This window comes from Dermacentor variabilis, chromosome 3, assembly GCF_050947875.1.
Source record: "Dermacentor variabilis isolate Ectoservices chromosome 3, ASM5094787v1, whole genome shotgun sequence".
Classification (NCBI taxonomy): domain Eukaryota; kingdom Metazoa; phylum Arthropoda; class Arachnida; order Ixodida; family Ixodidae; genus Dermacentor; species Dermacentor variabilis.
This window is the reverse complement of record NC_134570.1, coordinates 111,240,533-111,255,401: the sequence shown is the minus strand read 5'-3', so window position 1 is coordinate 111,255,401 and position 14,869 is coordinate 111,240,533.

Genomic DNA, 14,869 nt, shown 5'->3' with positions numbered 1-14,869 from the left:
GTCATTTCATAGTCATTACAAGTCCTTTCAGTCATTACTAGTCACTACTACTCAGCGTTTTGAGTCATTTGTAGTCAATTGTGGTCAGTACGAACCGTCGTTGGACATATTGACCATTCCGTAGTCATTTAGTTCGTTACTGCTTATTACTAGACATTTCTAGTCATTTCTAATCAATTGTGCTCAGTACAAGCCATCGTTAGACGTATTGGTCATTTCAGAGTCATCAGCAGTCATTTGACGTAGTAGTTCTGCGGAAACCCGCAAGGTGGTGAGAAATAATGAATAAAGAGAAAATCAGACATCCACCCGTTCGTAGCAATTGCTACAAAGGAAACCCGTACGGTTTCCTCGAAAGAAAAGCTTCATAGTTGAAGAAAAATTCGTCCTGGTCCGCGACTCGAACCCGGGACCACCGCCTTTCCGGGGCAGCCGCTCTACCATCTGAGCTAACCAGGCGGCTAGCAGATGGCAGGGGGAAGTCGAATTTGTTCACAACACGAAGCAAAGGCAAATGTTTGACGTAGTAGTTCTGCGGAAACCCGCAAGGTGTAGAGAAGTAATGAATAAAGAGAAATAAAAAGAAAATTTGTAGTCAAGACGCTTCGTGTTGTCGACAAATTCGACTTCGCCCTGCCATCTGCTAGCCGCCTGGTTAGCTCAGGTGGTAGAGCGGCTGCCACGGAAAGGGCGGGGGTCCCGGGTTCGAGTCCCGGACCAGGACGAATTTTTCTTCAACTATGAAGCTTTTCTTCCGAGGAACCCTTACGGGTTTCCTTTGTAACAATTGCTACGAACGGGTGGATGTCTGATTTTCTCTTTATTTATTACTTCTCTCCACCTTGCGGGTTTCCGCAGAACTACTACGTCAAACACTTGCCTTTGCTTCGTGCTGTGGACAAATTCGACTTCGCCCTGCCATCTGCTAGCCGCCTGGTTAGCGCTCAGATGGTAGAGCGGCTACGCCGGAAAGGCGGTGTTCCCGGGTCCGAGTACCGGACCAGGACGAATTTTTCTTCAACTATGAGACTTTTCTTTCGAGGAACCCGTATGGGTGTCCTTTGTAGCAATTGCTACGAACGGGTGGATGTCTGATTTTCTCTGTATTTATCGGTAGTCCTTACAAGCCATTAGTAGTCATTGTTAGTCATTATTAACCACTACAAACCTCCATTATAACGTTGCCATTCACTGTCACTATAAATAATTTTTATTTCTTAAATCTGTCTTTAATTTGTCTTTATATGTCGGGATAACGCTTCGGTGGATCTTCCGGCAGTCAGGTCTGCTGACACAAACTTCACCATGAGCATAGAAAGGCTTTCGCCTTAATATGTAAACGATTCTTATATTTGTAGAAACATTTGAAGGAGCTCGAACATTAGTCTCCTATTTGCGCTATTGAGTATGGAATATTGTGTCAGAATAAAAGAGTCATCACGATCTTTAAAACTATATTCTAATATATTCCGTACAAACACGTGTGTAAGGTGACTGATTAGTCCCTGTGCATGTATTTATTACAAGTTCGACGTGACCCCCAGTTTCAACAAACTTGACAAATATTGTCATCGCCGTATTAAACTTCATGCGGTGTACACAAACATTGCAAAACGTTTCCGTTGATTTCCGCCTAAGTTCTGAGAACGCAGAGCTGCGCAAGGCATACGCCATATTTTTGTGTCCACACCTGGTACGCATATGTCCCAGACCGCTCCTGCAGAGTGGACTGTAGTCACGTGGCGATTTGCGCCTAGAGCACCGGGTGTGTTCATCGCTACGCCCGTGCGTATTTCGCGCGATGAAGACATTGCTGGAGTTCTCCAGATCTGCACGTCTCGGGGAGATTTTGGGTTTAACATTGAGTATGTGCTTTTGTGCGTTTCTGGAGTTTCAGCAGCCACGGGCGGGTGTTCAAGGACTGGGTGTCGCTCTACCTTTCAGAGATTTGTCATCGGAAGCAGATCGTCGAAGGTGCGGTCAGATTTGACGTCTCCAGCCTTCACTTGAGCAATGATCACCATGGCCAGGTTTGTAGATGACAGTACGAGGAGTCGGCGGATAATTAAAGCATAAGCACCCCCTTTCTTGGTTTTACACGAGGCGATGACTCTTAGGGGACAAACACGCGTTGACTTAGCCCGCAAGTGTACCATGTTAGAGTGCAACATATGATGTTTTTAATAATTGCGATAGCAATTATGTGGACACTTCAAGTGTCGGCATCACCGTGAGGTTCCGTTTGAAGTCCAAGGGCGATAAAATTGTCACTGCTTGCCGCAAGCCTTATGTTCGACTGAAAGTCCGCTACGGACTGTTTCAGTATAGGGACTGAAAGTCCCTATACGGGGTGTTTTTATTGAGAGAACAATTACACGGGCACTGCAGGCACATTTCTGCCGTCGGGGTCCGCGTGAGGTTCCGTGTAAATACCAAGGGCGATAAAATCATTGCAGTCCGCCGTATGCTGTACGCACGGGTGAAAGCGTGCGAGGTTCAGCCGGCGATCGCGGCTCAATCTCGCGCACGAAAGGGGTGAGAGCGGGGAGGAAGCGTGCCGTCTTCCGTCGTGAGCAGGTCTCCAGGAGTGGAGCAAACAGGGGGGCGCGTTCTACGCCGGGCGGCCGCCCGGCCGCTCTATTTTGAAAGCCATCGGCAACGCGGACAACGTCCAGCGTGGGTAGGTAGGGGAAGTGGGGGAGGGGAGGGGGGTGTACCACCCCGGGTAGCGCGGGCGGGGCGGCTTAGTTCATGTTAATGCGAGACGCAGCACGAAGGTCAGTTTGCTCAAAACAACAGAAAGCTCAGCTAGTTGGTAAGCATTTTTTTATGCAAGAAAAGGTGTCCTGTCTGCACGCCTCACCTTTTCTTGCATAATGAATCAATCTGCTCGCTACTGCTGTCTTGCTTCCTTACTCCTGGGTTTGATGGCGAGTTTCCGTGGTCATCGAGGGAGATGCGTTCACCTGCGCATGTGCGCGCGTGACACCGTGTTTGTTATTTACTTAGCATTCCTATGTTTACAAGTTTATACGCCCGATAAAACTACTGTCCTTTCTTCATATAGCTGTACACTAATTTTCTATCACAATGGATGCTTCGCTTTTCGGACGAAACTGGATCTTTTTTCAAGCCATTATATTCTGGAGTGCTCAACAGGAACTCAACTCGCTGTGATATTGCTCGCAGCCAATGCATATTGCACTGACAAAGTAAAAAGAAAAAAAATTCAGAGCATTGCACTACGTGAAGACGGAAGAGCAACGAAGCTGCAGTGCTCAATAGCTATATTAAATGCTATATGATGGTTATACTATATTGTTTGAATAAAGGCGCAAACGCATAACTTCGTTGTTTGTTTCGTCTTCTGTTATTTTGTTTTGCATTTTATGTTTCTTTTTATATATCTTTATACTATTATTTTTCAATTTAGAAAATTTATTTTATGTTATTTTAAATTATTGTTACTTTTTACTTTTCTTTTTCCTTCACACATATGCACTGACGTTTCGACACGCATCATCATAGACTAGCGAGCCCACAGGGGTTGCGCCATTGAGCTTAGACCCTTTATGCAGAAGCCCATCTGCCTTTATTGAAGCTGTTTCAATCCTTGAGTGCTCACTTGAGTGCTCAGCGCTCAAGTGTTCGGTGGCAGCTTCAGTGCTCAGTGCTCAAGTGTTCGGTGGCCTCTGCCCTGTAAGACGCCGGGTCCTGTGGCTTCACAAGAGAGGAAGGCGGCCGGGCTGTTCTCTGCGGGGAATTGGTGAAGTATCGGGTGGTTTAATTTTCTTTAGTTTTGTTTTGTACTTTCCTCTTATTGTGTCGTCAATCTGATTGTGAGTTCCTAATGTCTCTTTCTTCATCCGGCCAGAGATCTTTCCTCTGGATGGCTTCGCTTCCCACTAATGACATGCCTATAGAGGCTTTCTTGCGCAGTGGCATTCACAGCGTTCCAGTGGCCCTAGTGCCGACCAATGAGGGATTCATCCGCGTGAAGAATCCCAAGGTGATTCAAGAAGAGCTGCGGAAAGCAACCCCGCATTTGCAAAGCATAACCGATATGCGACAATTTGGCAGAGGGGGCATTCTATGCTGTTCGCCAGACCAGACCTGTGTCTCCGACCTTCTGAAGAGCGAAATGTTCCCGAATCACCCGGCGAGGCCTTTTATTCCTGCTCATCTAGCTAGCGTTAAGGGGCTACTACGTGGAGTCGACGCGAGTCTGTGTGCTTCCGAGGTCCTGCAGATTCTCCCCGGCAGGTGCCGTCTCCGTCTACCGATGTTCGCGCGTTTGTAAGAATCAAAGAGCCCCCAAAGAGTCGGTTATTGTCACCTTTGCAGGCACAAATAGGCCATCAGATATCAAGGCGTGGCCATTAATATACAGGGTGGAAGAAATTTCTCCCCGCCCAGTACAATGCGTTCAGTGTTGGCGATATGGTCACAGTATTAAGGGATGTCGTTCAGAGCTTCGGTGCCGCAATAGCGGAGAAGGCCACGATGGAAAAACGTGTTGCCTTCAGAGCGAACGATGCTGTTTGTGTGAAGGTTCCCACTCTGCGGACTGTGTGCAATGCCCTGCGAGAGACGAAGAGCTCGAAATTCTACAAATTATAGAACGGAAACGGCGTTCGCGTCGTGAAGCTCGTGCACTCTCATTAGAGAAATGATGTGGCTATCCTGAAGCTGCTGCTCGTCACTCCAAAGCAATGAATGCATCTCTTGGTGAAGTTGTAGCTGCTGCCGTAGAGAAAGCCATGGCAAAAGCCCTTGACAGTTCATTTACGAACCTTTCAGAGACCGTTGGACAAGTTCTCACCTCTCAGTTGTCGCAACGTTTGTATCTTACTGCGCGTCCAAGTGTCGCTTCTGAAATCACAGTCTCTGATGAGAACATAGAGAAACACGTATCGACAGAGGCCTCGCCTCGCAGTACTGATGCCTCCGAAGCTCCCGCAACTCATGTAGAACATGATGGCTTTCACAGTCACGAATCCGGTTCAGATACCATGAAGAAGATGGATTTGGATGCTAGAACTTGTAAACGTCGTGCTTCTCCATACTCCCCGAGAGCTACTACCCTCCATAAACTAAAAGCTAAAAAGAGTGAAAATAAGAGCTTATTAAAGGATGACTTCCTAAAGGATAACACTCTGCAGACGGCAGTTAATACTGCCGGAATATCGTCAACATAGGAAGCTTGAAAGTGTTGCAGTGGAACTGTCGTTCCATTTTTGCTGCAGCCGCTGATCTCTTATATCTCTGTGAAGATCTTTCTCCTGATTTGATTATTCTGCAAGAAACTTGGTTATCCACAGAAAAGAGTTATCATTTAAAGAATTATCGCAGTTTTCGTCTACATCGTCCTTCTCGTAGAGGGGGATTAGCATTTTTCATCTCCACAAAAATTTGTCATACAGCTAAAATTTGTCACCAGTCATTCTCCACTGAAAGTGAGATTCTAGCATTGGATGTAACGCTTCCTGGATGCGCCCCATTTTCGATAATCAATGTTTATTTTCCTACAGGAGTCCGAAATACTGGTTCTCTTGATGCCGCGGCTGCAGCATGCAGAAAGGATATAATCATAGCTGGTGATTTTAATTCTCACCACGTATAATGGGGTTATCGGTCCGACTCTTGTGGTAAACGATTGTTAGATTGGGTTTCGTCAAATAACCTTAATCGTGTAAATTCGAGAACCCCAACTTATGTATCCGGCAAATCGCGTTCCGTGTTAGACCTAACTTTTTCCAGTTCGGGCTGTTTAATTTCCTCTTGGTCTGCTATTACCTCGGCCACAAATAGCGAACATCTTCCAATAACTTTTGAAATAACGCGCCCAATTAATTTGGTTGAAAAGCATGTCCGCACCTATGTTAACTATAGTAAATTTCAAGTTTCACTGCGATCAGCTTTATAGAAACAGGTTGGCCTAAATGATGAAGTTAAGGCAGTTAATTTGTGTCAAGTGCTAAGTGACAGTTATAAAAAATCCAAGTTCAGTATATGCAGTCAACTAAAGGTGGTACTTATTCACCATGGTGTAATCCGGACGGTGCACGCGAATATAGAAGGAGAAAGGCAGCCTGGAGAAAGTTACTGTATTATCAATGTGAACGTAATTAGATTGACTATAAGTTTGCTGCAGCTACATTCAGGCAAACAGTTGACAAAGTGAAATAAAATTATAGCATCAAACATTACAGTTACCTATCGCAGTCTAGTAATAAAAAAGCCCTATTTCGATTTCTTTGGTCTAAAAAGATTGTTTCAGCCCCAATAAAAGCAAAGTCTGTTAGCTTAACTTCTACTGAATTAGTGCAGTCTCTGGAGGATATTGCAAAAAGGCTTAGAGGGTCGATTCACATCACTTCGCCCCTATCATATACCGGTACCTGAACCAGCTAATGAGTACATAACAGTCACCTTAGAGGAATTAATGAGAGTGGTAAAGACGCTGCCAGCTTCAGCCCCAGGTCCTGATGGCATAACTACTGCAATGATAAAATTATTATTCGAATTATCTCCCCAGGATTTGCTTAATTTTATAAGTTACTAGATTAAAAATGCATGCATTCATCCAGATTGGAAGGTTGCCAAAATAATTCTACTGCTCAAAAAGCCAGGCGATGGATATACAATAAACAACAATAGGCCTACTTCGCTGACCTCAAATCTTGCAAAGGTAATCGAGAGAGTTCTGTATGGTCACCTCGATAGGTGTATTGGCGAGAACCAAATATTAAGTGATTCTCAAATAGGATTCAGGCCCGGCTGCTCAATTTGGTGTGCTCATGTTGACTTGGAGAGTAGAACTCTCTCGCCGCAACAACCAGTACGCGACCTTAGTGACATTAGACATTACGAAGGCGTATGACAGTGTCGACCACAATACTTTAATCAACAGACTCAATAGTGTGAATCTTCCACAGTATATCATTTCATGGATTCAAAATTTTCTAAGCGGACGAACATTTTATTGCTATCAAAACGGTGTTTCTTCTCAATGTTATAAACAGAGAAAGGGCGTTTCTCAAGGTGCAGTACTTTCCCCAGTATTATTTAATATTTTACTAAATCACATCCCGACACATGATGACGTACAGGTATACGTATACGCTGATGATATCGCATTTTTTACGGTATCGAATGATATACATTGCCTATATAAAACTTTGCAGTCGTATTTGAATCAGATTGAAGGTTGGCTAAAAGTAATACAAATGTCGTTAAATGTCAACAAAAGTGCGATCATTGTCTTTCCCTTAACTTTTCCTATCCGAATAACACTGTCGTATGGCGAGGAGATTATTCCGCAGGTACATTCTTTAAAATATCTGGGAATGATTCACACCGAAAAGCTTAATTGGCAGACACACATAGAATAAATCGCATCTAAAGGAGCACGCGCTGTTGGTTTATTACGAAGAGTCTGCAGCAGTCGTTTTTGAATGCGCAGGGAGACCTTGCTGATGATTTATTGTACGTATGTCCGCCCCATTCTAGAGTTTGGATGCGTGTTATATTCAGGAGGTCATACGTATAAGTTACGTGCTCAGGTTCTTTTAGAACGCGAATCACTACGTCTGTGTCTCGGCCTTTCAAAATTTGTAGCCAATAATATTTTATATCATGAAACTCCCCTGCCTTCTCTTCAAACTCGATTTCGTGTACTGACAGTCCAAACATATCTAAACGTCTATGCTTCTCCCCAGAGACGCTCCTACTATATTTTTATTCGAGAACCAACTGCATTCTTTGAGAATCGATGGTCTAGACTGCATTGTTCCCAGGTAGTTTTTGTGCAGGAGCTATTAGAGCCATTACAAATATCAATCCGTGGTGTGGCTTTTCAACATTTACCTACTTTGACAGCAAGTGTTGAATTTGGCTATTTATTTCCCAATAACGCTAAGCTCCTACCTATTCGATACCTAAAAGGTTTATTAGATTATCACCTTGAAAACCTCCAAATAAATGCAGTAATAGCCACAGATGATTCTGTCAGTGAAGAGAAGGCCGGAGTGGGCATTTTTTCGACATCATTAAATTGGTCTTTCTCTCTTCGACTACCCGACTTTACGCCAATATTTCAAGCAGAGTTATTGGCGATCATCCTAGCTCTACGGAAACTTCCCACATCTATTTTTCAACCGTAATCTTAACCAACTCCTTGTCTGTTTGCTCCGCTTTATCTGTGCACAATTCAAGTATCATTCTCCGAGAATTTCATTCATTCATTCCCCAACATTTACGCCTCATCCATCTGGTATGGTTGCCAGGGCACGTGGGGCTCACTTTAAACCAGTCAGCAGACGCACTAGCAGCGGGAGCTCTTAAAGGCCCGGTACTGAGGATCCTAAAACCTTCGGCATACGTCACTTCTGCAAGATTAAAAAAAAATTCCATTCAAGAAGAACATGCCAAATCATGTGTATTAGATAACGCCGATTTTCAGCACCTTAGATTCCCTTGGCACAGCGGATGGTGTGCAACAAGAAAATTTGAAGTTTCGTTTATGCTTATGCGTTGCCGAATACCAAGGCTTAATTTCTATTCCTATAGGTCTGGTTTGGCACCTTCTCCTAAATGTTTCTACTGCAATGAACCCAAAACTATGGATCATTTCTTTATAGAGTGTCGTAGGTTCAACATGCATAGAAAACAACTTCTAGAAGGTCCCTTCCGCCAACTTGGATTAGCGATTACGCTACCTATCATTCTGTCTCTGGGGGCGTCGGCACTAGGACAGGGTAATGGGAGCGTATGTGATGCCATATATAATTGTGTAATGGAAACAAGGAGACTTCCATGCTAATTTTACTGTTTTATTTTCCACAACAAGAAACCAAAAATATTAACTTCTAATTTTAAGAAACAATAGCATGAAAATTATTATTAACGATTAGAATTCATTTAATATCTCATTTTCAGTAGGCATTTATTCTTTTTCTACCCACTGCCGCCCGATTCATGGCCAATCCCCCGTAGTGGGTTGTGCTATATCTACAGGCACCAAACCAAACCAAACCAAACTGAGTTCTTGGCCAATCCTCCACTGTGGGTATGTGCCACGACCACTCAGGAGAACAACAACAACAACGACTGAGTAATGTCTCCATTGCTATCGTACTGAGTAATATGCACGATATAACATAATTGGCGACGATGATTTAACAACCCATGTGCTACTGGCTTGCCCTTCATCTGTGCCTTTGATTGCTGCGCATCATCCTCTAGCATGAGTATTTAGGGGGTACAACCACCACCCCGTTGCAGTCGTCACCTGGACACCCGGTCATCCCATGGGAGCAATGTATTCAAGCGTTCAAGAACTACATGGTGGCGTCGGGTGCCTCCGGCCTACCTGTAATGCGTCGGAAGGCGATTCTGCTCAACTGCTTGGGCTTGCAAGGAGAACGAATCTTCCAGGCTCTTACGTTGGGCGACGACCCGCACTTTCGGGCTTCGAGCGCCACAGGAGGGACGTTGACGACTCCTGCCCCAGATGAGTTCGACTGTGCTATTTCGACGTTTGAAGGTCACTACAAGAGCTCTGTCAATGTCACCGCACCGCGTCACCGTTTCCGTCGACGTGCACAAGCCCCAGGTGAGACGGCGGTCGATTACGTCACCGCGCTACTAGGTCTCGTAGGAACGTGCAACTTCGGTGACTTGGCGGACGACTGGATGCGCGACCAGCTTATAGCAAAAACTACTAGCGAATACTTGAGTGAACATATTTTACTGGAAGAGTCTCTTACACTTTCTCGGGCCCTTACCATTACGAGACAGCATGATCAGGTGACTAGATAAGCGAGAGCTTGCACGACACGAAACACAAGTGCATCACGTTAAAAACACAAACACTACAAATATGAGAGGAAAGCACTGTGGCCCGTGCGCATGCCATAAGACGCCAACTGAAAGTCGCCGAACTCTGAACGAGCAAGAATGTTATCGTTGCGGTTCTTTAGACCATCTGGCGAATAGCCCTCAATGCAAAGTTAAGACACATAAGTGTCGCACATGTTGAAAGACTGGCCATCTCGAGAAGGTGTGCAAGTACTTCCGTAAGTCTGAAAAAAAATTCAGCATGTCAAGGAAGACGACGCAGATACAGCTGACAAGCAATATCACATAAGTGTTTGTCACATCTCGAGCCGTAAGAAGGGAAATTATGCAGTGTTGGAAATTGAACGAATTTCCGTGTCGTTCCTGATTGATACAGGATCATCGGTTTCAATCCAAGCCGAAGAACTTTACCGACGTCATTTCGATACAGTATTTTCTCTGACGTCAACATCCGTCCAGCTCCTCGATTATTCTAAATCAGCAATTCCTATAAAAGGATGTTTCATTGATCCAGTTTCGTTTCATGGCCGATGCACTTCTGTCCTTCTGCATGTTGTGTCGACAGGAACAACCATTCTTGGTTTAGATGGTATCGCGGCTCTGGATATGAAGATTCAAGCGTCACCTCTCAGGTGTCTGCTAATGACGCAAGAAAATCCTGTACTAACTCCTGAATTACGTTCCGAGTTCGAGCACTTGTTTGAAAAGCAGCTAGGGACTGTGAAAGGTTTCACTCTCAAGGTTTGAGTTCGCGCATCTGTTCAACCAGTTGCCAGCAAACTGAGACGGCTACCACTTGTCATTCGCGAGCAAGACACGGCCGAAGTACAAAAATTAGAAGCTCAGGACATCATTGAGCGCGTCGGTTCTTCAGAGTGGGTCTCACGAATTGTCGTAGCCAGAAAAAAGGATGGCTCAATTCGCATGTGCGTAAACCGACGAGAGCCAAACAAAGCTATAGTAGTGGACAGTTTTCCCCTGCCAGAAACTCAGGAACTTTTGAACAGCTTGGCTGGTGCACAGCGATTCTCCAAGCTAGATTTAGCCTCTGCGTACCATCAGTTACAACTAAGTCCACAGAGTCGTGATCTTACGCCGTTTAAAACGCACGACGGACTATTTCGCTTGAACAGGGTTTGCTTCGGACTGGCATCGGCACCGTCAGCGTTTCAGAAGATGATGCATATGATCCTCAAAGGATGCAAATGCGTCTTGTTTACGTTGACGACATAATCGTGTATGGACGCTCCCGAGAGGATCACTTGGTCAATTTGCCCACTGTTTTGAAACGGCTCTCTGTTGCTCTCCTGAGGCTGAACCATAAATGTGTTTTTGACTTCGCAGAGTCACCTTTCCTAGGCCATGTTGTCAGCGCCGAAAGGTTATTCCCACTGATGTCATCTATCGAGGTGATAACCAAAGCACCATCACCTACAAATAGCAATGAACTTCGCTCGCTGCTGGGACTCGCAGGCTGGGACTCGCTGATCCCGCGTTTTAACGCGACAGCGTTAAGGAGCTCGTGTCGCAGAAAAGCCGGTGTCGTCGGCGTCGGCGGCGTTGGCCATGAGCGAAAAATCCCGGAAGGCAACTCATAAATAAAAACAACTTGCAAGATGGGCTGGGCGGGAATCGAACCAGGGTTTCCGGAGTATGAGACCGAGACGCTACCACTCAGCCATGAGTTCGATGGTTCAAAGCGCGACAAAAGCGCCTCTAGTGAATAGAGTGTTGCCTTAGAAACGAGCCGTAGAAAGTTATGCTGCGGTGTATATCGGTAATTATGAGCACGTAAATTACAGAAGTCGCAGTTAAACGAGTAGCGGAGTACGCTGCCGCTAGATTTCTCCTGCGCTTGGCGCACACGCACAGCCATCTTGCGGCAAACACAGAAGACCTCCTCCTCGCAATGTGCGGCGCTGCCCCGACAGGTGGTGCGTCACTCGCCGGCGTCTCCCTTTCGTCTCGTTTGAGCGCATTGGGGCCGTGCGGGGACTGTTGCGAGGATGCCACAATACCCTTGCGTTTAACAAGTTTTCTCGCTCTCTGCCCTGCCAACTTCCAGCGTGTGCCACTCTAACCCTCGTGTTTAGGCGACGCGGCTCCTCTTTCCGCTCACAGCGCGATTCCTAGGTGCAGCGTCCGATGCGGGACGCCTCTGACGTGATCGCTGCGCCGTAGCGCGTCTGGTGGGAAAGCGTCCCCTGCGATGTGTGCCATGCTGCTGTCGAGGAGTCATGCGTCTGCGTGGTGCTCCTGGAACAAATTATTAGAAAAAAGTGGTGCTGTGGACTTAGAATTGTTGTATATGAAAACTATGTCTTTGTGTGACTCAAGAGCATGCCGAGCGAATGAGGGGCGGTGCGAACGGGGTGCGATAACGCTATCGCGTTCCACTCTTGAAGGCGAAGCTTAAGCGTCCTTCAATTTTTTCTGGTGTTGTGGAGCGAATGCATGCTTTGCTTCGAGGAAACGCGCCTTTCGCTTGGACTGCGGAAGCCCGAAGCGACTTGTAGCAGCTGAAAACGTTGATAACATCTTGCGAAGTTCTTCACTTTTTTATCCTCAGTTACCTGTGTACGTTACAACTGATGCCTCGGGATATGGATTAGGTGCTGTGCTGCAACATGATAACGGAACATCATTGCGAACTGTCCCGTTCACCTTCACGTACTAACGGAAGTACTCCGTCGGAGAACGTGAGGCACTTGCCTGCGTGTGGGCCTGCGAGAACTGGCACGTTTACCTGTGGGGCCGACCTTTCATCTTGCCGACAGACCACGCTGCCTTGGTTACGCTTCTCTAAACGGAAGGCACAGGTAACCGTCCGTTAAGGATTGCGCGCTAGTCATCACGGTTGCTGTGCGACAACTACATCAAGGAATACAGGAAGGGTGATGCAACCGAAGAAGAAGAAGGGTGATACGTGATGCAACCGAAGAAGAATTTATATGCCTCTTGTCCCCAGTAGCTACCATGTAAGCTATCTGTCAAGTTAAGCAAGTTAACACTACTTTTTGGCCTGACAAGAAATCATTGTCAAATGAGCTGCTACCTTACTTTCCCGTCCGATCTGAACTCTCTGTCTGTTTTTAGCGACATATTTTGCCGGGGTGACAGGGTTGTCGTGCCTTCAACTTTGAACCACCGTCTTATGAATCTGGCTCTTGAGTTACACCCAGGAATTAGTCACCCCAAAGCTCGTCTTAGAGACTCACATTGGTGGCCATGCATGGATAATCACATTGAAGAACTTGTACGCACATGTGTAACCTGCCAGTCATGTGACAAATCAGCACGTACATCTGCAGCTCCAATGCAACCCGTCACTCTTCCCGAGAAAGCCTGGGAAAAAGTTGCTATCGACATTGTGGGACCTTTCACGCAAGCTTCAGCTGACTGCCGATTTGCAGTTACACTTATTGGTTATTACAGTAAGTGGCCAGAGGTGGCTTTCGAACGAGATGCGACCACGTCTACAGTGAGAAAATTCTTACTTGAACTTTTCGCCAGAGAAGGATATTCATGTGGTATCGTATCCGATCATGGACCACAATTTTCTTCAGGGAAATTTGAAGATTTTCTCACAGAGCGCGGAATCATGCATTACAACTCTTCTGTGTTTACCCGCAAGCTAATGATTCGGTTGAAAGGTTTAACAGGGTATTAAAGCCATATATTCAATTAGCCCTGTTAGAACGTCGTGATATAGGAACAGCGTTGTTTGATTACCTGCAAACATATTGCTGTACGCCTCGTGCTACTACTGGTGTTGCACACGCTGTTCTTCTTCATGGGCGTCAACTTCGGACCAGACTTGACATTGTGGAATTGCCTGACAAATGTTTCAGCACGGACCCTTCAAAGGTACTGCAACAGTTGAGAGAGCGCATTAAGAGCAAGCAAATAAAGTCGAAGAGCTACACCGATGAACAACGCGGTGCCAAGGAACCCAACTTTGTCATTGGTGACTACGTGCAGGTTAAATTACCTGCAGTTCACGGGAAGCTATCTTCACAGTCATCTGCACCCAAGAAAATTATTGGAAAGCTCGGACCCACCTCTTACCTCTTGGAAGATGGGCGTGTGTGAAATGCTTCCAAATTAGCGGCCGTTCACCGTGAAGCTATCAGCAGAATGAAATTCGGTACCACTGCTGTCATGAACACGTCACCGGCATCCGATCATTCAACTATTGCAGCTGTAAATCATCCATGACAACCTGACGCATTAAGCGCAGATAATGCACCCCTGAACCCGGAACCGCCTGCTGCAGGGCGCACGCAACAAGCTTTATTTAATTTGCCAGGATGCGAAGATCGCCTTGGAGAAGCGCCCGCAGCAAGAAGACACCGAAGAAGCTGCAGGACTTCGTTAGGAAGTAACGGACAGCCGTTCTTTTTTGCAAGAGGGGATATGTTATATAACGCGTCGCTGGCTACCGCAGCGCCACTAGAAGGCGCGTGCTTGGAGCCGCCTAAAAGGATGAGAAAGAGGATGAATAAACGGAGACTAAACAATGTCTTCATTGCTATCGTACTGAGTAATACGCACGATATAACAGAATTGGATTTGTGGTCAGGCCTTAGCGAACAGCTAGCACTCCAGGTGAAAGAATATATGACACGCGCGCGCTTCGCTCCGCAGAATTCGGAGCTTTCGATTTCAACTCCCTCACTAGGCTTCGCGTGAGAAAGATTAGGGGGTGATATTTATTTTATTAAGAAATGCCACTATCTCGTTGTGGCAGATTACCTGTTACGTTTTCCGGAGATCGCATAGCTTTCTTCAACCAAGACGGGTGCGTAATAGAAAGATTTAAAAGCATCTTTGCACGTCACAGCATCCTGGAAAAGGTAATCACATGTGATGGCCCGCAGCTTCAATGTCCGTAATCACCGTCAGGCTACGGCATCCGCAAGATAACGAACGGATTGAAAGAATGGTGCAGACAGTTAAGAGCCTTGCGCTCAAATCAAAGGACCAATACTTGGCTGTCCTCGCCTAC